A 24,818-nucleotide genomic window follows, 5' to 3' on the forward strand; every position below is an offset into this window, starting at 1 on the left:
CAATGCCATTTGCTGCATCATACTGTGTGTTCTCTAATCGAGTGATCAGTCGCTCATCCTCATCCCCGAACTCTCCGCCCATCAGTGTAGGTTCACCCACCACCATAACATCCTACAACAGATCAGACAATCATATAGTAAAACAATGAAGAGATTTTGTTTTCTTAACCAAGACTATTCACTATAATGGGATGAATATGGCAAATGCTTGCCTTATTCTGGTTGATTAACTGGTTTAACAAAAACTTAATATCAATAACAGTTTGACAAGTCTGTTAACAAACTCATTACCTCTCATTTTTTTCAAAACATTATATATGAGAAGTTAATGAGTAAAACTGACACATAAAATTTAACTATATCATTCTGAAGCAAAATGTGAACAAATATTGTACAGTGACCACTAGATGGTGCCCTTGTCCAGTTTATAAAGTAGGAAATGCTTATTGAAACCATAGGGAACACGTATTGATCAAACATAAACACAAATACAATTCCTGATTTACAATATATGGTTTCACTTGAATTAATCACATTTTTACACTATATATTATTTTTCTAAGTTCTTAAATCTCAAATTTTCTATGTAGAATGCAAACCTTTAATCTGGGAAGTTCTCAGGTATCCACTGTATTCTTCCTATTCTTGTCAAAACCTCGTACATATACACACACACACACACCCTTGTGTGTATATATCATTAAACAATTAAAACATTAACATGCAGGATATTATACTAAACACTTAGATTTAATTAAAATTTTTAGAAATGAGAACTTCATTCAGCTTTTGTTGCTAATGTCCTGTGATAAAACTATAAAGGTAAGGAATGGTCAGATAAAACTTGATTGCATTTTGCATATATACAGACTTAGGATTTATGGGACTACAAAGAGCAGATATGTTAAAGAAAATGTGTTGTGTACCTGAAACATGAAGCTTTCACTCAAGTGATCATATTTTTAGTTCATTTCTATTGAGGAAATGATATTTTCTACATAAAGATTTTTGGAGATTATCTAAATAAAAAATGTAATTACATGGAATAAATAGTTTATAGCATATCAATTCTCAGTATCAAAATTCTCTGTAGGTCATCAGAGTAACAGTTTCATTTTTGGCTTTGGAAAGGTTACAGAAGTTTACCAGGATGTTGATTGGATTAGAAGGTATGAACAAGAAGGAAAAGATGAACAAACATGAATAGTTTATTCTGGAGGCTGATGGGAGACATGATAGAAGTTTATAAAATTGTGAGGGGCACATATAATGTAGACAATCAGAATCTTGTTCCCAGGGTAGAAATGTCAAATACTAGAGGACACACATTAAGCTAAGTGGAGAAAGGTTTAAAGGAGATGTATAGTAAAATTTTTTGTTAATGAAGAGAATAGCCAATGCCTGGTATTTATGTCTTTATTTGCACTAAGTTCTTTGTTTTGCATCTCTCTTTCTCCCCCTCTCTCCTTTCCCACTGACTTATATAATTTATATAACCTGCTGTGTGACATAAGAACATAAGAGATAGGAGCAGGAGTAGGCCAATTGGCCCCTCAAGCCTGCTCTGCCATTCAACAAGATCATGGCTGAGCCAATCTTAACTCTAGTTTTCACCGAATCCCACAAGGCAACAGTGCCAACCAACAGGGCACCATGCCGCCCATTTTATTTTATTATTCATCCCGCCCAAACCCATGTGATCACCCGGGGAAAAAAAAAACGATTTGCCAATTGAGGAGAAAAAATCTGGAAAATTCCTCTATGACCCATCCAGGCTATCAAAAACTGGTCCAGGAGATCACATGGCTGATCTAAACCTAGCCTCGTCTACTTACCTGCTCGCTCACTGTATCCCCTAATGCCATTTTTATCCAGGAAAATGTCTATCTCCGTTTTGAATTTATTGAGTGTAGTAGCTTCCACAGCTCTCTGGGGCAGTAAATTCCACAGCCCCACTACCCTCTGAGTGAAGAAATTTCTCCTCATCTCAGTCCTGGAACGGCATCCCCTTATTTTAAGATTATGCCCCCTAGTCCTAGTTTCACCCATCATTGGGAACATTCTCCCCACATCCACCCGATCAAGCCCCTTCACAATCTTATATGTTTCAATAAGATCGCCTCTCATTCTTCGGAACTCCAATGAGTAGAGTCCCAATCTACTCAACCTCTCATCATACATCAACCCACCCATCCCCGGAATTAACCTAGTGAACCTTCTCTGCCCTGCCTCGAGAGTTTTGAAAAATGATCACTAATGCATCCACAATCCCGACCGCCACTTCCCTTAAGACCCTAGGACGCAAGCCAAGGGATTTATCCACCTTCAGTCCCATTAATTTATCAAGTACCATTTCCTTGGTGATTTGAATCATAGTTAGCTTCTCTCCCCCTAGAGCCCCCTGTTTATCCAGTGTTGGGATATTTTGAGTGTCCTCTACTGTAAAAACTGATACAAAATATTTGTTCAGCATTTCCGCCATCTCCATGTCCTCTACCATTAATTTCCCGGTCTCATCTTCTAGGGGAACAACATTTACTTTAGCCACCCTTTTTCTTTTTATGTAACTATAAAAACTCTTACTATCTGCTTTTATGTTTTTCGCCAATTTACTTTCATAATCTACCTTCCCCTTCTTAATCAATCTTTTTGTTATTTGCTGCTGATCTTTAAAAGCTTCTCGATCTTCAATCTTCCCACTAGATTTAACTACCTTATATAACTTTCTTTTTAGTCGTATACTTTGCTTTATTTCTTTACTTAGCCACGGATAACTATTTTTTCTTTTACACCCTTTTTTCTTCAGTGGAATATATTTTTCTTGATAGTTGTAAAATAACTCCTTAAATATACACCACTGATCAAGTACCGATCTACCCTTTAATCTATTTTCCCAATCCATCTTAAGCAATTCCGCTCTCATACCATCATTGCCTCTTTTATTTAAGCTCAGTACGCTAGTTTGAGATCCAACCCTCTCATCCTCTAATTGAATATGGAATTCGATTATGGTCACTCATTCCAAGGGGATCCTTTACTAGGACATTTTTTATTAGTCCTGTCTCATTACACAGGACCAGATCTAAGACTGCTTGCCCCCTTGTCGGCTCAGTAATGTATTGTTCAAGGAACCCATCCCGAATACACTCAATAAACTCTTCTTCAAGGCTGCCGTGTCCGACATGCCTATGGTGCTGCTGATCCAAGATTTTCATGTCAGGTGCACAGGTACCTCCCTGTGTTTATGCACATGACAATAAATTAAACTTGAGTTGGACTTGAACAGGCTGTCTGGAGTAGTGATGCAAACAGATTTAATAATGGTCTTTAAGAGGCTTTTTGGTAGATGAGACATGGAACGTAGGCTATGGATCATGTGCGGGCACAAGAGGTTTATAGTTTAATTTGGCACACATATAATGGGCTTAAAGGCCTGCTTCTGTGCTGTACTGATCTATTTTCTATGAAATTGTAGTCTCTTGGATCAAATTGAGGTCATTCTGTTGAAAATATCAATAATCTATTTTTGTTTGTGGATGGATTTGTTTACGCAAGCTATAAACCCTTTCCAAAGGAAATTCAGGTTACCTCACTTTGGCATCTTAATAATTTATTTTGGTTTGGTACAGGTTGAGTACCCCATATTCAAAATGCTTGGGGTCAGAAGGGTTCTGGATTTTGGGATGTATAATGAAATAGCTTGGGATCACCATCCTTTCTGACTCTAAATTTATGTGCTACTGGCTTAGTCTTTGTTGTCTACTTGTTCATCACACACCTGTAATTAACAGTAACAGTTAATGAAAATATAATGTGTGCAAGTTAACAAAAGCAGAACAGCAGCATCAGGAGAATACCTGAATCAGCTGTTGAACAATACCAAACTACAGCAAGTTACAGTCTCCACCTATAATGCCATGTTTTGATTAAAAGGTTAGAGTACCTTGTATTTGTATTTTACTTTTTTTAGCTTCTATGTAAGGTATAAAAGCAATCAGCATTGTAGATGTTCCGGTGTTAAATTTTTGTGATCAGGAGATCTTTTCTTAAATTTCTGCAGCTAGCCTCCTGAATATTCACGTTCACCCTCAATTGTCCATTCAGTGATAGATCTTTGCCTGTTCATATATTCACTTTAACACTGATGATACACAATCAAGATACATAATTATTTTTGGCTTTATGCAGTGTTTTTCTAATTTTCTTTAACTCTGTTCATTACATGTGAGGTCACTTCTCAGAACTGTCTGTGGTGCACAGTAACTTGCGCATTTCCTGGGAATATCCCCAGTATCGCATGGAAATTTGCACATGTAACATCATGAGAGCACTGAAAAGATAATCGGAGCTTGGAGTTTTTCAGATTTCTGAATTTTGGATAAGGGGTACTCAGCCTGTATTTGAGGACAGGTCCATTTCATCTAACATCACCGCCTATAATATGTATTTAAAGAAAAGAATTCCAAATAAAATATATCAAAGATCTGTCTCAAAGAACTTCCACTCTACTACGAAAAGAGTAACAATTCTAACTAATAAACTATTTTATGTGATTTTTGTGTCATGGCTTTTTTAATTTTAGAAAATTCCACTGACTGAAGTTCAAAGATCAACTATTTTGGCATATTGGGAATTAAGCATACTTTATTAGAAGAACTATGAATCCTTTACTGCTTTGTTTCTTTTTCTTATTGCCTTGTGAACTGCTCCTGATTCTTCTCATCCAAATACTGTTTGACTTTGATAATAACTATCACTTAATTCACCTACTTTTTAAAAACCATTCTGGAAACAGCTTCCATCAGTGATGTGTACATAAATCAATATTAGTATTGCAGAGAATTCAGATACTTAAAAATTTGCGACATTCTCAGCAAATGAAATTATATTTGAAATTTTCTCTTCCTTTTACATTTTTAAACAAAAACTGTTCAGCATTATCCCCTCTCCAATGAGATACAGAATCACATGGCACAGAAACTAGTCCTTCAGCCCACTGTGTTTGGGCCCAATTTATACCTATCACATTTTATTCTCTTCATATTCCTATCAACTGCCTACACGTTGCAGACCGCTCACCTACACAATAGAATAATTTACAGTGACCAACCTATCTTTCTGCACATCTTTGGAATATAGAAAGAAACCTATGCAGTCATATGGAAAAACCTGTAAAATCAGATAGATGGCAGGATTGAACCTAGGTTGCTGGAAATGTGAGGCAGCAGCTCAGTTACCTGTGCCACCCAATGATGAACAATATAAATCTGGAAATTAAACCAGCACATGTAAAATACCCTACTGCTCTATTTTATAGCTATGGATCAGGTTTTTCACTACGGGAAGGCAAAATATTTCGCTAAAATTTGAGTATTATCCATCAGTTTTTCACTACTAGAGTGTGATTGAGAACTGCTCCTAATGCAGCCAGAAACAGAGGACTTGATTCTCCCAGACCCTCAAAAAAAACACTGTACACTTACACATGTTGACACGTCCCCATGAAAGGTCACATTGATCTCATTTCTGAAACTCTCCTTAACATTTCAGCCCCAAATTGAATGGCTGATAATGACGATTCCTGCTCCTATTCTATTTCATATAGAGGATGCTCACACTTGTTATGATGATCTTATTCTAAATATTCACCTATTTTTTATTTCCATTGATTTAGAAAAAAATAATTTCAGACTCGCAGCCAAAATAATATTGGCATTTCTCTCTACATACCACTAGTCTTCAATTAAAGGAATGTCAATTAAGTAGATGCAAAAGGCAGTAATCACAGTCTTGTTCCCAGAGCAAGGGAGTCTAGAGGTAGAATGCATTGATTTAAGATGAAAGGAGAAATATTTAAAGAGGACCTGAAGGACAACGTTTTCACAGAGAATAGTGGATATGTGGAACAAGCTGCCAAAGTAAATGGTAGGCATGGGAACAATTACTATCTGGAAGGTACATGGATATGAAAGGTTTGAGTGATATGCAACAAGCTCAGGTAAACAACATGGCTGGCATGAACAAGTTAAACCAAAGGGCCTATTTCCACACTATGATTCTGAGGTGACACTGTGTCAATGCTTGGCACTAATATAATACTGAACATCTAACTTCCATTCAAAAGTCTTGAGCAATTTGTTCATGCACTTCATTTGGGAATGGGGGTGGTGAAAGCCACTCACAATCAGGTGTTCAACATTGAATCAGTAAAATCAGGATTCGATAAAACCAAATAAGCCTTCATATTATTCTAAATAGTTTTTCTGTTTCTGTGGAAAAGAAGTCATTTGTATGGATTTGCTTTCTTGCATTAGTATTTTGTAGCTTAAAATAAATAATGCAAATGGCTCAGCATGTGATCATAGAACTGGCAAGGATTATTAATTTTTTGAACTGCTACAAGTGTCCAGAAGTAAGATTCTGAATCTCTCTGGGAATGATTAACTGCTAACAGGTTTGTTTGTGTAAGCCCTCAGTCTGTTCCAAAAATTGGCAAGATGTTCAATTCTCTAGTCACCACTGATTGTTCCACTGTTTGATTCGTGTAATTAATTTAGGTAAAGTTTTTTTAAATAAAAAATAAGATAACAATACACATACTGATGAGATAATTTGCATAGGTAATTAAGTCATTAGTAAAAACCTGCTGATTGCCAACAAGCCTTAAATTTACCATCTGTTACCATAGAGTCTGTCACTTATAAACATATTGGAACTGTACAACAGTCTGTGCAGAAAATATTCCAATTTGGCCAGCTGTTAGAATAAAGAGTGTCAGCTTGGAGGAAAAAAAGCCTCTTGTTAATTACCAATGCACCAATGAGTAAAACTGCTAATCTCATTAACAAAGAAAATCTCCTCCTGCTTGTCAGAAAACAAGCACTGTATCTAATGAGAATAGTGTACTGGGATACAGAGTAACAGAGAAATGATGTAAACAAAATGTCTCAGAGCACACGCTGGAAAAACAAATAAGTACACAAAGGTATGTTTCCCTCAATACTACTGGCAAATGATTCAAACACATTTCCCCACAGAGAGCAATAGCACTGCCAGCAACTGAAGCTAAGAATAGAGTTATTTTACAATCAGAAACCAAGTTAACATCCTTCTTTTCTGGAATTTCTAATGACTCATGAGGAAGTACCATTTCCTTTTTCAAATAATATCAAGAGACATCTAACAATGGAATTTCCAATCTTCAATCTTTCTTTCTATCTGCAGTATACAGCCACTAAAATCCCAAACCTGCTTATATTCTGCTTCTTCTAGTTAAGTTTAATGGTGGCCGGCAGACAACGTAAGGTACATCACCACCACCTAATAAGCATCATTCAAGCACATCAAATACTTTTCTTCTAGAAAGTCTTCTTCCATCATCTCTTTACATTTATATCAGTACAACCTCACATAGTACTATGAGAATTAAAATCCCCTAACAATTAGCTAACAAGCTTTTACCATTTCATAGTAGGGTGTAAAATGTAGAAAAATAAGGAAAACAGAAAAAAATTACCAACTCTTCTCTGACCACTAGCTAACAAATGTCTGGCATTCCTTTGTAAACAAAGATAAAAAGAGGAAAAAAGAAAAAAAAACATGTAACTCATACAGCCTAAATTAACCTCAACTGCTAACTTTTTTCCATCACACTTAACACTGATAAGCTATCTGTTCTTATTCCACCATGAAACCCTTTTAGACATTTAAGCTTTACCCGTAACTAAATTATTTTTAACTGGGTCCATGGATACATCAAGATGCACTCCTGTAATTACTCCTGAAAGCCACTGTCATTCCATATAATTCTTTGGCTATATGAATTATATGGTTGGAGTCTATGTACTGCCCCTTCTGAGATATTTTCAGTGCCAAAAGATTAGTCTTGCAGCAGCTGTATGTAGGGGTGAAAAACAGTGTTGTAGATGTGATGGAGAACATAATTATGGTAATTGTGGAGAAGGTATTAGGCCAAAATGTAGCAACTGTGGAGGGGAACATAGATCTGCTTATGCAGGGTACCTTGTATATAAGAAAACAGTGAGAGTGCAGCATGTTTAGGTAGAAAACGTATTTTATATACAGAGGCTCTTCAGAAAGTATAGAGCAGGGGTCGGCAACCTGCGGCTCCAGAGCCGCATGTGGCTCTTTCATCTCTGTGCTGCGACTCCCCGTGGTTTGTTAGTTTTTGAAATGTAATTCGAAATTTGAAGATTATGGTGATCTTGTACAATCTAAATAAAACGTTGTGGAGACCCCATTTCCTGGCACATCCGAACCGGCTCACAATTAGCCACCATTCCGGCTAAGGGAGATAGCCTGCGGGGGTTTGTGAGTACGTGTCTTTTGGAGCATCCGCGCCCATGGGGACGGGTTGAGGGAGGCTTTAAAGCAAGGCTGTTTAGTTCGAATAAAGTTATCTTTGACTGCAGTGTCATTATTTTAGCGCTGCGTGTAGCACACCTCTACAAAGTGTTTTTTTATCGCTATTAATATACATCACCACTGCCAATGCCTGACACCCGCCAATGCCTGACACCCACCAATGCCTGACACCCGCCAGTGCGCGCTTTCTTTTAATTCTTCGATCCAAGGTAGGCTAACTATGGAGTAACCTTCAACCCAACGTCTTTTTTTCGGAGTTCAAAATGTTTTTGTTGCATGCAGAAATGTAATTTCGTTTTCTCTGCAGGAGTTCATCAATTTCATAAATGCAACACATTATAGTTTGTTTATACATAGCATAAAGGCAAAAAAACCGCTGTATGCAGTGTTATTTCATTTTAAATGTCAAACGGGTTTTGTGGCTCCCAGTGTTTTCTTTTCTGTGGGAAATGGGTCCATATTGGCTCTTTCAGTGGTAAACGTTGCCGACCCCTGGTATAGAGGATAGTATCAATGGGTCCTATTAATGTCCAGAATACAGAGAGTCAAATTGCAAAATGCATGATTTTATAACAAATACATGGATGTTGAAAAAAAATGTCTTTTACTTTTATGGCAGATGTGGTAAATAGTATTGTGGTAATATGTGGTAAATTCCTTCCTCCTACAGCTTTTAAACCTAAAGGTTTCTCACATAGTTTACTATCTTTACAAAACACCTTCATGTCTTAAAGGTCTTGCACACACAATATCTCCTAAAGCTTTTTTCAAATCCTTAGATAAACTTATCAGATTGATATCAGAAACCAATTCACATTCAAAACTCAGCAATACTTAAACTCCTTCTTATTTTTACTTAAATCCTGTCTACTCCCTTCATCACTAAACGATAAGCCATTATGATCCTCAATTATTTTTCTGTTCTCCAGAAACCTACCGTTTGCCTTCCTTCATACAACTCCATCACACTTAATCAACACAAAAGACTGTTCAACATCAAATTTCCTATTTGTGGGATATTCCTAAGTGCTGATTGACTCCTGCTGTATCTCTAAAAGAGAGGCAAAAGTATCTCACAAGCAAATGATTAAACATAAAATGTTTTAGGATGTCAAGTGGATGTAAGAAGGCCTGGGTAAATTCAACTTATTTTTTACTTTTGTATTTTTATCTTAAGACCTCAAAATAGTTGTGTTCTTTTCTGCTAGTCCTTTTCCTCATGCAGCTTCTTGATGTAAATTAAATGCATGTAACATTGTTTCCATTGCCACTCCTGTGTTAAACTGGATATACTTTGATTTTCTGCTTTTGGAAAAGAGGAAACATTGATAATGCACACTACATTTATTTCTAAACTAGCCATTGGCAGGAAAAGGCAATGCACAAACCCTGTTCCTGTGTATGAACACCACACAATTACATTGTTGGAAGGATTTGTGTAGGGAAATTTTGGTGTTGACATTATGTCATCAGGCAAAATGAGTTGGCATTATACCTAATTTTATCCGTAATTCAAAGTAGTACACAGGATTTGTCAAAAGATTTTTTTCTCTATACTGTATTGTTACTTAATTTTCCAAACAGTATCAATAGCAAGGGAACTGCTTTCAGAGTTGACATCAACACCAGCACTGTATAAACAACCTTCTTGAATCCTTTAAAGTTGTTATAGCTAAAACAATCTTTTCCTTAGCTCTTTAAATTTATCTGCCATTTTTGTCTCAATCTAAACAGCCAACTGGGAGATTTTGATTTTTATCAAAAGAAAGAATCCATCAGTTCCTGCTCTCAGCTGAGGTTCCTATAATCATGATTTCAAGTGTCCACAGTGAACCATTGGTTAGTTTCACCTTCTATAATGATCGTATCAGCTGTGCATAGGAGCTTTTTGTATCCTAATTGTAACTGGGGAACATAACCAGAACTATAGCCCAGACTATTAAACCACTCTCTTGAATGTATTGCTCACTTTAATCTCATCTCTTACATTGTATTTGTCTCTCTGCTTCTTGTTTCCACTGTCCATATTGTGTTACAAATTACATTCTCTAAACTAATTCCATCTGTACAACAATTGGGGCTGAATTTCCTGCCCACTGACTGCGAACTGAGAGGGAGAGGGAGTTTCATTACTTTTGCAGCCACAGGAAGGAAAGTTCTTACTGATGGTGTGCCCAAATTTCATCATTATTGGACTACACCAGAGACAAGTAAATAGCAGGAATGTTATCAAAGAATAAATCTATATATAATTTAGAACCAGCATACAATCTAGGATATAAGGTTTTCATTAAAATTGGATGGACTTCCAGAGATGGTTTTGCATTTCTTTGTAAATTAGGAATAATGAAGTATTGGACTGGAATCTTGGTTAAAAAAAAGGGTTACAAGTAAACAGACTGAAGATATGGAACTGGGAAAATAACTTGGCCTAATTAATTACTTGTATTTTTAATGTGTATGTAACAAGAAATATGGTGCCTGGGATAAAGATGATGTAAACTTTTAAAACTTAGACATTTCAGGTTGATAATCATACAACAGGACTGGGGAAGTTCTGATAAAAAATCATCAACATGAAATATCTGCATTAACCATATTCCCTCAAGTTCCCTTAATACCTAAATATTTATTATTATTTGTCTTGAATATATCATTTAACAGAATCCCCACAGCCACGTGAGTTGTGAATGCCAAAGATACCCTATCCTCTGAGTAAAGAAGTTCCTTCTTATCCCTTTTCTGATTGGCTGACTCTTCACTTTTGAGATAGTAGCCCATTTTGAAGGCCTTCCAGCTACGACAGCCATCGACTACACATTAACTCTGTAAAACCTTGTAATAATTGTTTACATTCATTGAAGTTGCTTCTTTTTCTTCTAAACTTTAGAGACTGTAGGTCAAGTCTGTTTAATATCTTCTCATTTAAGATCCACCATGCGAGAAACTAATCTAATGAACATTTTTTATACATCCTCTTCTGCAAATACATCCTTGACTCTTGTATTCATATAAACTCTTGTGAAAAGCCAACATACAACATAATTCCTTGTTGAACTTGCATGTCAACTTTTAGCAATTTATGTACAAGGATAACCAGATTCTTTTGAACACTAATACTTATCAATCTCTGATCATTTAGGAAATGCTACCTTTCTGGTTTTTACTACCAAATTTGGTGGCATGGAGGTGTAGTGGTTAGTGCGATGCTATTTCAGCTTGGGATGTTGGAGTTCGGAGTTTATCTGTAAAGCATCTGTATGTCCTCCCCATGGAACAAGTGAGCTTTTTCTGGGTGCTCCGGTTTCCTCCCACATTCCAATGACATACTGGTTAGTAGGTTGATCGGTCATTGTAAATTGTCCATGTAAATAGCCTAGGATTAAATTAGGGGTTGCTGGGTGATGTGGCTTGAAGTGTTGGAGGGTCTATTCCTCCGTGTATCTCAATCGATAGATAAATAAATAAATAAATTATTTGGATTACTTAATATTTTTTCCACATTATATTCCATCAGCCATGTCCTTGTCCATTCACTTAGACTGTCCACATCCCTTATACCCTCTCTGCATCCTTCTCACAGCCCACACTGCTACCTAGCTCTTACCGTCACAAAGTATGAATAAATTATAGTTGATCTTCTCTTCTAAATCAATGATATGAATTGTGAGTAGCTGAGGCCATTGATTGCACAGTTCATACATCTTTCAAACCAGAACTGACTGGTTTCTATTTTCTGCTCTTTAACCAATTTTCATTCCACATGAGTATATTATCTGCTATCCTATACACTCTAATAAATAAAACAGAAAATGCAAGAAAAATCTCAGAAGGTTAAAAGTGATATATGTGTAAAGAGATACAATGAATATTTCAAGTCCAAGATGTTCATGAGAACAGAGAATGAGAGGAAAATTAGTTTTCAGTAGTAGAAAAGATGGAGAGGGGTGACTACAATGAAGGAATTTGCAATTATTTAGACCTTCTGCACAAATGCCTTTGAAGTGTCTTCCTTCTTCTTGAAGTGTGGCTTCCTTTTATGAAAGTGCACTAAGCCCTTGACCATGTCTCATCTATTTCCCACACCTCTGATTTCACCCACCCTCTCCTGTATGGAGCAAGAACAAAGCTTCCCTGGTATTTACCACCCTCTCCCCAATCCCACCAGCCTCTATATTCAATGGATCACTCTGAACAAATTCTGCCAGCTCCAACAAAACTTCACTATCAGACACAAAGTCTGCTCCCTTCCATTCAGCATTTCAAAGTAATGCCCCCTTTTGTAACTCCCAGGTCATCTTTCCATCCCATTAACTGCTCCCAATATCATGGCATTTCCTCATATAACTCCAAAATAACCTGTCCTTTCACCTCTTCGCTATCCGCCATCCAGGGACTCAAATAATCTTTCCAACTGAAGTTCTGATTGTATTGTATTTAGCTTTCAAAATGTAATCTATTTTACATTGGAAAATCTTGCTTGGTATGAGAGGAACTGCAGATTCAGACATTTGGTGTGTGTGTTCGGCTGAGAAGCCAATCAGTATCAGGTTTAATATCACCGGCATACGTCGTGAAATTCGTTAACTTAGTGGCAGCAGTACAATACAGTATATGATAATATAGTAAATCAATTATAATAAGTGCATGTATGTACATTAGTTAAATAAAAAATAGTGCAAAAACAGTAAAAAAAAAGTGAGGTAGTGTTCATGCATTCAATGTCCATTTTGAAATCAGACTGCAGAGTGGAAGAAGCTGTTCCTGAATCACTGAGTGTGTGCCTTCAGTCTTCTGTAGCTCCTTCCTGATGGTAACAGTGAGAAGAGGGTTATGTCCTGGGTAATGGGGTCCTTAATAATGGACACTGCCCTTCTAAGGCACATGATGTGAAGCTAGTAACTGGGGGATTATAACTGAACACCACTAAGCCAGAATGCTGCCTAAATGTTACAAGCAGTCTTCTACAATGAGAGAAAAAAACTAGATCAGGTGGTAACGTAGCAGAGCATTTGTATTTAGTCTGCAGGGGTGACCCTGAATTGCCCACTTTGATCTGTCTGTCTGTGCCTTCTGCACTGTTCCACTAAGAGTAATCTAAGTACATCACAGTCTTCCAGACTCGAGATCAAATTTCTCAACTTCAGGTAACGTGCTCTTGCTCTCTGTCTGTATCATTGATCACAAGTGGCTTTTACTGTCAGTCACCATCTGTGAGTTTGGCTCCTTTTTTTCCCCTCTGCCTTCATATTGCCTGGCCTGCTGGGCCTCTCCCACAACCTTATCAATGGTAACATAACAGAGACAAAGACGGATATATATATTTATCTTTATTTATTGTATTTGCACGTTCATAGAAACATAGAAAACCTACAGCACATTACAGGCCCTTCAGCCCACAAAGCTGTGCTGAACATGTCCTTACCTTAGAAATTACCCAGGGTTACCCATAGCCCTCTATTTTTCTAAGCTCCATGTACCTGTCCAGGAGTCTCTTAAAAGACCCTATCGTTTCCGCCTCCATCACCATCGCTGGCAGCCCATTCCACACTCATTGCATAAAAAAATTACCACTGACATCTCCTCTGTACCTACTTCCAAGCACCTTAAAACTGTGCCCTCTCATGCTAGCCATTTCAGTCCTGGGAAAAAGCCTCTTGACTATCCACACGATCAATGCCTCTCATCATCTTGTACACATCTATCAGGTCACCTCTCATCCTCCATCCCTTCATGGAGAAAAGACCGAGTTCGCTCAACCTATTCTCATAAGGCATGCTCCCCAAACCAGGCAACATCTTTGTATATTTCCTCTGCACCCATTCTATGGTTTCCACATCCTTCCTATACTGAAGCAACCAGAAATGAGCACAATACTCCTAGTAGGGTCTGACCACAGCCCTATATAGCTGCAACATTACCTCTTGGCTCTTAAACTCAGTCCCAGGATTGATGAAGGCCAATACACCATACACCTTCTTAACCACAGAGTCAACCTGCGCAGCAGCTTTGAGTGTCCAATGAACTCGGACCCCGAGATCCCTCTGATCCTCCACACTGCCAAGAGTCTTCCCGTTAATACTATATTCCGCCATCATATTTGACCTACCAAAATGAACCACCTCACTTATCTGGGTTGAACTCCATCTGCCACTTCTCAGCCCAGTTTTGCATCCTGTCAATGTCCCGCTGTAACCTCTGACAGCCCTCCACACTATCCACAAAACCCCCAACCTTTGTGTCGTAAGCAAATTTACTAACCCATCCCTCTACTTCCTCATCCAGGTCATTTACAAAAATCATGAATAGTAGGGGTCCCAGAACAGATCCCTGAGGCACACCACTGCTCACTGACCTCCATGCAGAATATGACCCATCTACAACCACTCTTTGCCTTCTGTGGGCAAGCCAGTTCTGGATCCACAAAGCAATGTCCCCTTGGATCCCATGCCTCCTTACGTTCTCAATAAGCCTTGTATGGGGTACCTTATCAAAGGCCTTGCTGAAATCCATATACACTACTTCTACTGTTCTACCTTCATCAATGTGTTTAGTCACATCTTCAAAAAATTCAATCAGGCTCGTAAGGCATGACTTGCCTTTGACAAAGCCATGCTGACTATTCCTAATCATATTATGCCTCTCCAAATCTTCATAAATCCTTGCTCTCAGGATCTTCTCCATTAACTTACCAATAAGACTCAACGGTCTATAATATCCTGGGCTATTTCTACACTCTTTCTTGAATAAGGGAACAACTTACGCAACCCTTCAATCCTCTGGAACCTCTCCTGTCCTCAATTGATGTTGCAAAGATCATCACCAGAGGCTCAGCAATCTCCCCCTCACCCCCACAGTTAGGCCTGGGGTACATCTCGTCTGGTCCCGGTGACCTATCTAACTTGATGCTTTCCAAAATTTCCAGCACATCCTCTTCCTTAATATCTACATGGTCAAGCTTTTCAATCCGCTGTAAGTCATCCCTATAATTGTTGTTTGTCAATGTTTGTATGCAGATTTTCATTAATTATATTATATTTCTTTGACCTACTGTAAACATCTGCAGGAAAATGAATCTCAAGATAGTATATGATGATGCATGTACCTTGATAATAAATATAGTTTGAACTTGGAATTTCTCTACACGCCATAGTCAATCAACTCATCTCATCCTTTCAGAGATACCTTATTTGTTCTACCTTTTCCTTCTTTTTTCTGCAACTGAAAATTAACTTGTTTTCTCTCTCTGATGATGGATCTCATATTAATTCTTTTTCCCTTTCCACAGTTGCTGCTTGACCTGCAGAGTGTTTCTGACACTGTCTCTTTTTATTCCAGATTTCCAGCATCTGCTACTTATTTAAATCCCACGTGCACAAACTTTGTTTAATAATTTTGAGGCCAAATGTCTAATTGTACTTCTGAAGACTAATCAATTGTCTTTGAATCTTCAAATGAATCTTCAGTTCATTTTTTTTGTTATCTATTCTGCTTAGTAAAGGTGGGCGGGGAGAGGTTATAGAAACAATGAAGAGAATTTCAAAACTTAGATACCTTGTCCCCAAAGTACAAATTTTAGCTCTCTTTAGCTTGCAGGTAATGGGTAAAAAGGACTTGCTGCACATTAGGATATGGCTGAGAGTTTTGGATTATCTTCAAGTTTATGGCAAGGGAAGCCAACCTGTAGTCATGTATTAGATGAGTTGATCAGAGATAATAAAAGTAAAAGTCTCAGCAGCAGATGCATTAAAGTTGGTGTAGAATTAGACAACGCTAATAGAAAGTAGAAATTGTAAGCTTTGACATATGTTCCGTACATCGCTTTGGAATCAACAAAAGGCCAATGTTAAAAACAAGTTGGTTCAGCTTAAGACAGATGCTACAGAAACAAAACTCAGCAATATTGCAGAGGTAGAAATAACAAGTCTTAGTGATGGCTTAGAAATGTATTCCATACATAATTTGAGCCACTTATGCTGCTGTGGTTGCAAACAGTTTGCAATTCTAAGGATTGGTATGGGATGGGGTTAGTGCTTCAGAAGTAAAACCTATGAAGTGAGCCAAAGACAAATGCATTGCTGGCCCAGGCTTATTGATTAGAAAAAAATGGAGATCAGATAGTATAACAACAGTGGTAGATATATATTTGTGAAATGAATAAAAGAAAATCATTTTAATGATTCTCTGGTAGACATTTTCAATCTATTGGACTAGATATTTATTATCTAGCAGGCTGCAATACTAAACTTACGAAATTTAGCTCAGTGATTTTTCAATTGAATTTACTGAAATCAAATTACTTAAGATGTCTACAAAATTCTGTATTGGCCAATTAATGCAATGGTTATCATTAGCTTTATGTTACAAAAGCTGGGATTCACTAGAGAATGAGAGATAACAGATATGAGACAAAATCTAAGAAAAAATTCTGTAAGGTACAATAATTGGAAAAGAACTTCTCTGTAAGTACCAGTACTGACCATTTCTGTTATAAGTTATCCAGCTCTGATACTGGCTCAGTTTTTCTCCATTAGTACAGCCTGGTCTACTGTGCATATCCCACAGCCCTGCTATCAGAAAGAAGCGTAATCATACTGTACCTATCCATTAACCATTTTGACTGGGTAACTCATTCCTAGAGCAACCCTAGTCACACCCATCACAGATATTTCCTTTATTCTATTTACCTTTTCCCCAATGAACTGTTCACAAAGCACGAGAACTATTACGATGGGTAACAGCTTCTTCCCTCAGGTCATACGACTATTGAACTCCTTGCCGCTACCCAGGTCTCAACACATATGAAATGCTAGTAGCAGTATAAAGTTTACATTTAACTTGGGCTGTAAATGCATCTTATTATTTGTGGTAGTAATACATTATGTGTTGCATACTGTTTTGTGCACCTTGGTCGGAAGGAATGTTGTTTTGTTTGGTGGTATACATGTGTATGGTTGAACGACAATAAAATGAACTTCAACTTGATTCTCTGCAACCTATAAATAGTTTTCCAGTTCTGAAGGGTCTTTGATATCAAATGCTAATCCTTTTTCACTTTCCATGGATGCTGTCTACCCTGTTGAGTGACCCAAGATCTTTCTATTTTTATTTAAAAATGCACAAACAACATAGATAACACTAACAATAAAAGTAATGCCCACTTTTTCATTCAAAAGAATAACTAAAAATTTCTGTTTGTCTATATTCAGCCTTTAATATTCAGACACTTTAAGACTGAGAATCTCTTCTCAGAAGGTATGACTTCCAGTGACTTGCTCATCAAAACTTGCAGAGAAGCTGCAAGTATTCCCAGACTTAGCTTCTTGCCAAGCAGAGCAGTGGGTGTGGGAGAGATGTGGGGTAAATCAAAAATGCAAAGCAAGCGGTTAGAGTTGCAGCCCAAGCTCTTTTACAAAGTCAACTTGTCCATTATATCTAACACAGGAATATCAGCCATTCCATTGAGGTGACTGGTTAAAAAGCAATCACAAAATCTGCATTTAAGAATACTGATAGAGGATGAAGATGAGATAATGGTAGCATAAACTTTTGAAATAAAATTTCTTGAATATGGGAATTATACCATTGAGATGGAATAAATGGTATCACATTTTAGCATTCGGGCTCTCACGACCAGACTATATAACAGTTTCTTCCCCCGAGCTATCAGACTCCTTATCAGAGCCTGGACTGACATAGCTTACTGCCCTATTGTCTTGTTTATTATTTATTGTAATGCCTGCACTGTTTGTGCACTTTATGCAGTCCCGGGTAGGTCTGTAGTCTAGTGTAGTTATTTTCTGTGTTGTTTTTTTTTACATAGTCCAGTCTAGTTTTTGCACTGTTTCATGCAACACCATGGTCCTGAAAAACGTCTTGTTTCTACTGTGTTCTGAACCAGCAGTTATGGTCGAAATGACAATAAAAAGTGACTTGACTTGACTGTACACAAGTTCCTCAAGGAGGAAGAAAATTCAGACACAAAAAACAAAAACTAATTGGTAAACTAAATTAATGTTTGTCAGTTTGAAGAGATGTTGATGGAAGCTACTCCAGAGGACCTTCAGAGTTTTCAATTAAGTCAAATTATTTTGACACAGGCAGAATTGGAGAATTATCAAAGTGTGTTGCTTTTATCCAAATAAGCTTCATGGTCAATCTTGAGGAAGAGTGCAAGAAGATGTAAGCAGATTACAAGAATGGGAAAAGTAGGTGGCAGATGTAATACGATGTAGTTTAATAAGAATCAGAAAATGTGTCAGAAAGTGCAACCTAAATGATGTCCTTTGGAGTATGCAGCCTCTCCTTCACATGTTCTACCAGTCTACTGTTGCCAGGACAATCTTCTATGCGGTGGTGTGCTGGGGCAATGGCATCAACACGGGTAATGCCAACAGATTCAATATAGAAAGACTGGCTTTTTTAAAGGAGTCAAACTGGACATACTGTAGATTATGGAAGAACAGAGGACCCTATGGAAAATCCTGGCAATTCTGGATAATGTTTCTCACCTTTGCATGCAATCTTGGCTGAACAGAGGAGCACGTTTAGTAATAGACTAAGACAACTGTGCTGTTCCAAAGAGCCCTATATGAGGTCATGTTTACCCTTGACCATTAGGCTCTATAATGAATCAAACTGTATCCAGGGAAGTGATTACCCCTCCTGTTAGACTGTTTGTGGTAACTTATTTTTTATTCTTTCTACTTCTCTTCTAATATTTATACCTGTGCACATGTAATGCTACTGTGACACTAATTTCCTTTGAGATCAATAACGTATCTATCTATCTAAAAGAACAGAGCACTCAAGTTATACAGGCAATTAGATTTATAAAAGAGTTAATGAGCCTTTGTGGATTCATATATATGAACCTATGACTCAGGGCAGGAGCAGGTCACATGGCTACTCAAACCTATGGTTAATCTAATTGTAATTTCAACTCAGTTTGATGCTGTAGAATATCAGTATTGAATGTAAAAGGAAAAAAATGCTGTTGAATTTTATAAGATATTGGTTGGGAGAATGTTTCCTGCAGTCTTTTGTACTGAGCCATGGAAAGAATACTTTGAAAGAATTTACCACAAGATACTTCAAGTTGGAAATTAAGGTACCTAAAGATCAAGAGAGAAATCAGAAGGTTTAAAGAATATGAAATATCAAGAAAGGTAGATACTAAAAAGTTATATCCATTGGTGCATGTGTTACAATGACAGAAAGGATTGAGGAATACAAATGAAATAAGTAGTTAAAAAGAATTCATAGAGATATATTGGAACATAGTAACTGTGTGATAGGGGAAAAGCATTAAAGGGAGCTTGATAAGATTTTGCAAAATGTAAAAGGATGGTAGGAAAATAGAAGCAAATATGATGAATCGTTCCCATTGAGAAACTATAGCCAACAAATGCACAGTGTGCTTTTTGTAATAAATGAGCGGGTAAGAATGTAACCTGAACTTTGGCAAGCAGGAGTGGTTTATAAAATTATTTGTTCATTTTACATTTTCTTACAGAAGCTGTTAATTTTCCATAGTTCCTAGCAATGCATTATTCTATCTCATTTGTAAGATCCTATCTCATGCTTTTACTTTTCTCACAACTAATCCAGCAAATGCAATTTAAAATGTGAAACTTTTTGTGTAGTTTATTCAGAATTTCTCATTGTCTACTCAAGTCTTCATCTCATTGGAAACGAAATCATGAATTGCCAGTCTTTAACAAATTGATCCTTCCTTTACATTGTAACAGAAGTAACAGAACCTCTGAAGTCATTTCATGTTTATCACTCTGAGGGGAATGATAGGAGCACTGCATAGGCAAACAGGAACCTCTTCCATTGGTGAGCAAAATAAGAAGATTTAAACTCCTCCATAGGACTTGCATTAAAAATTAACTTTTGAATGAACTTCCCTATATCCCAAGTTCAACAATCTCCATCAGATACAGCAACAATATTAAGAAATAGTTTTCACATTCATAGCTTTAGTTGATTATCTTTACCTTACCCTTTTGTAACTTACATAATAGCCATGCTTCATATTGTATTGCTTTATCCAATGTGGGATTAAATTTAGTTGGCAATTGCCATAAGTTCCTAATGTGCCTTCCATTTCTAAGAAGTGATCTGATAAACTCATTGAAAGATGTCAAAAAATCAAATAGTTGCTTAAATCACAAAAAAAACACAATGAAAAAATGACTGTAAACTGATCAACTTCATTAACATGAACTAGACCATCTGTCAGATTTAATTACAAATTCAAGCAAGTATTAACATAATCAAGGTACCTGACTGAATCACTTCAACAGGTTTCTTTTCAAGACTGGAATCCCAATTATTAGTTTATTTATCAATTATGGAATAAACATGACCACATCAGTCCTGAGAGAGCATACTGCTTATTTCATGGTATTAGAACCAAATGTTAGTTTTTAATTAGAATGATTCTGTCCTTGCCTTTCCTTCAGTTACACATACTCTGGCAATCACGGATGACTGGTGATTTGGAATGGAAACCTGACCTGTGCTTCTCTTCCTTTCCTTAAGGTATGTATATTAATTATAGCATCCTATTGCCACTGATGTAGAGCTTGGAAGAGCTACCTCAGCTTGGACAGGGGGATGAAATGTGGAACTTTCTAGGACTGTACTGCTCAGCCACTTGCTGAGCGATTGCATTTTAATCGTAAAAACAATTTTCTTTCTCTTTTCCTCCTTCTGTATTTCTGGGGATTTACCTGTTCCGGAGTGGTAGAGGACGACATTTAGGATGTCATGTGGAGCCGCTGTGCTGACCTGTGCGAAGAGGACGCTGGCATTTCAGGTTGAGCCACCGTGGAGACGTTGTCCTGAAGGACGTGGATGAAGCCCTGCTGTAGCTGCTGCCAGAGGAGGGAGGACACTGTGGGTCTCGATTATTTTGTTGGAGCCACTTTTTTTCTCAAGAAAACTATTTTTCCCCAAGTTTTTCATGTTTAACCATGTGCAATTTTTTAAAAACTGCTTTAACACAACTTCTTGTTTTGCTGGCAGTGAGGCTGGAGTTTGGGGAGGGGTGGTGGCCAGGAATATTTTGAAGCTGTAAATATGTGAGATGCAGCTACTTTCTGAAGGATCTCTAAAGGTCAGTTTCTGAGCTGCTTGGAATATGAAACGGGTGGGGCATTTGATGGCAGGCATACTGTTATTTTTCATTCATAGAACTTGGCTTTGTAGCCCTTTGCTGCTATGCTAAGCATTATGGTCAGTACCTTGCTTGAGAGCTAGAATTTTGCTTTGGTTAGGCATCTGAATGAGGTTGTTCAGCAAATAAATAGCAGACCCATGACAGACAGAAAACTAGCGTAACAGATATTAATGCATTCCACTGCTTGCAGCCATGATAAAGGAGTACTTTACATACCACATGTACATTTAAAAGGTGCTCCATTTAGCGAGTAAGGGGTCACAATATGTACAATGTTACTAAGCATCTTTTGCTGTTATGTTGTTAATTTTGCCTTTCACTTTTGGTCCTGTAAACTCAGTTATGAGCTACCTCACATAAAACACAGGTGCTAATGGAACAAAGCTAGATACAAGACAAAAACTATCACAGATAGCTTCATTTTTTAAGAAGATTTGCGTTGGAAGAGCCCAGGTTGAACTGGTTATTTTCTGGATTACATTTGGATTATTTTCTGGATCTTAGCAAATAAAGGCTACTAAGAAAAGCTGACATACAAAAAAAAACAAATCATTACAGCAGTGTGTGTGAAAATTCATTATATATACGGTGGATTCCGGTTAATTGGGACATACCAAGACCTGTACATTTTTGCCTAATTAAGCAGTTCCCCCAATTAACTGAAGTTTCATGGAAATAGTTAAAAAGGTATAAAAAAGACATACTGCCATTTAACTGAGTAACAAATTATGTATTTAAATGAAATACAGAACAAATCAGAATACTACCAATGACAATAGACAATAGGTGCAGAAGTAGACCATTCGGCCCCTCGAGTCTGCACCGCCATTCTGAGATCATGGCTGATCATTCACTATCAATACCCAGTCCCTGCCTTGTCCCCATATCCCTTGATGCCCCTATCCATCAGATATCTATCTAGCTCCTTCTTGAAAGCATCCAGTACTATAGTAATGGTACTATAGTAATACAAATCTGTGTATTAGTTCCTAATAGTTATCAAAGGAGTAACTCATTTGGTGTACGCTGCTATGTATGGGGTGTCCAGTGAGGGATAGCACCTTTAGCAAAGGGGTTTGTCGTGTTCGTTCTGGACAGTTCACTCACCTTTAGTCCCCACTGGACACTCAGCTCTCACTTGTGGCTCCAAGTAGCTGTTTGCATGCGACACCCTGGTACACCGCTTTAGCAGGTGAGGGTAGACAGTGGAATTCCTATCCTGGTGGAACAGGGACATGCCTGTCCTAGCATCTGAGGTCAGCTCTGGCGGACTGGGCAGATGTGATCAATAGTGAGATCCAATGGCCAGAAGGTTATTTTGCAATGCTTCATGGAGAATGAAGGACAATATTAGGCACAGAAGTCATGGTTATCCACTGCAACCAAGGCAGATCCCAGTTTTTGATGAATACTTGTACTACTGTACCCGGACTTCTGAGGTTGAGAGAGTGGAACTGTCTCAGTGCAATGGCTTTTCCATTTTCAAAACTTTCCCACACAGGTTTCACTATCATCATCAGGTATGACAGACAGCCAACAAGTGGCCTTGTCCGTTGACTGATCGTAAATTAGAGCAGACTCCTAGGGCAGGTGGGCTGCCTTCACACAATGCTTTCGACGATTGCATCCTCCAAATCTTCATTTTCATTGTAACATTCAAGAAAATTGTTGATACCTTCAAATTTTTCATAGTTACTAGCTAGCTGAAGTAGTGAAATTATTTCATGTTTATTTCCGGCCATTTCTGCCATCTCCAAGCCTGAATGCTTGAAATTGCAGTGAACAAAACAATTCTAAATTCTCTTGAAGCTTATGACTTACTGCTTTTCACCAACTTTCAGTGACAAAAATCACTGCTTTTTGAACACAAATACATGCAAATGACACTTTTTAAAAACTGTTTAAGTATGGTGTAGTGTCTAACGACCATACAAGTTCATGTGACTGACGCTAGTTAGTAAGTGTATGACAACAGTTTCCAGTTCCAATTAAGTGGCATAGTGTCCCAAATAAATGAAGGGAGACCTGGCTATTTTCTCGATTAGTTATTGTTCTTTAAGAGCTGTCCCAATTAAGCGGCTGCTTGATTAATCAACAGACCAATTAATCGGAATCCACTGTATTTAACTAGTAACTGGTCAATATGCTTGTCCTGGTCAGACACAGAATGAAAGGAGATGCTTACAGGTACCTGACTGGAGAGACTGAAATTCCCCACAGGCCCTTTTTTCTTGCTGTTCATGCTGTTGATGTTTCCTGCACTGCTGTTTGAGGTACTGCTCGCTGAGTTCTTCCTCTTTCTCCGCTTGTTTGTTTGCTGTCTGGTTGGTTCTGCTGTGAAAAACAAAACAAAACAAAAACATGCCAGGATCATGGTTTTGATATCATTAACTTTTGAATGCCCAAGACAGTTTTGTTTTACCTTTCCCTGACTGGCTAGATATGAGGAGCTGCTTAGTCAAGTGCAACACAGCTAAGGTAAATTTTGTGTGAAGTTGTAGTAGATCAATTCTTTATCCCAACATTCTCTCTGATAACTCATTCTCTTTGCTTTGGTCGTTAATTTATAACATTTGCAATTAATCTTACTGTATGGTATTTGCCTGATTCCATCTCATAATAATTTCACTTTCTCGGTGTTTACTGGAATGGCTGGTGAGTTCATTACTGGTCATTGGATACTAGTTCTCAACTATACTGAAATAGTCTCAAAATTATAACATGATCATTTAAAATTGGAAGGATTGTTGCCCTTTAGCAGCTAGTGTGGTTGATGGCTTTGCAAATTGAAATATGGATCATTATAAAATTTATGAAGTTTTTCCACACTTGGCAAAGCTTTTAAGACAATTTATCACTTCCACATTTCAATCAGGTGAAACTGTGCCTCTCCCCAAAGGTGCTGATTGACTATACTACTCCTCATGAGGCCAGCAGGACGTGAGCAATGTGAGGGAGATGAAATGCCAGCTTTTTCTTTGCAAGGCACCCCACCTTAAATACCCCACCTGGAAAGTCCCAAAATGAATATGACTGCTAAAACTGTCTCCAACTTAGAACCACTGGAGTATGAATAAAGCATAAATGACCCAGCACCAACTACGGCAGAAGGTTTCCTTTAGTTATTTCATAAAAATGGTGTAAAGACTTTTTCTAAATGTTATTACTAGCAAAACTCCAAATGCTTTTGTTTAGAACATTTGCAATATTGCTAGAAATAGAAATGTGGGAAATTTTCTCACTG

General features: G+C 37.6%; 1 long non-coding RNA gene across 1 annotated transcript in view; it reads left to right on the forward strand.

Moving 5' to 3' along the window:
- Nucleotides 1-21,117, forward strand: part of LOC132404624 (uncharacterized) — a 69,956-nt gene extending 48,839 nt beyond the window's left edge. Inside the window, exon 3 of the long non-coding RNA XR_009515610.1 lies at nt 20,856-21,117. This is a non-coding gene — a long non-coding RNA (uncharacterized LOC132404624). The remainder of the gene's footprint in view (nt 1-20,855) is intronic.
- The last annotated feature ends 3,701 nt before the right edge of the window (nt 21,118-24,818 follow it).

Source organism: Hypanus sabinus, chromosome 14 (genome assembly GCF_030144855.1).
Source record: "Hypanus sabinus isolate sHypSab1 chromosome 14, sHypSab1.hap1, whole genome shotgun sequence".
Lineage (NCBI taxonomy): Eukaryota > Metazoa > Chordata > Chondrichthyes > Myliobatiformes > Dasyatidae > Hypanus > Hypanus sabinus.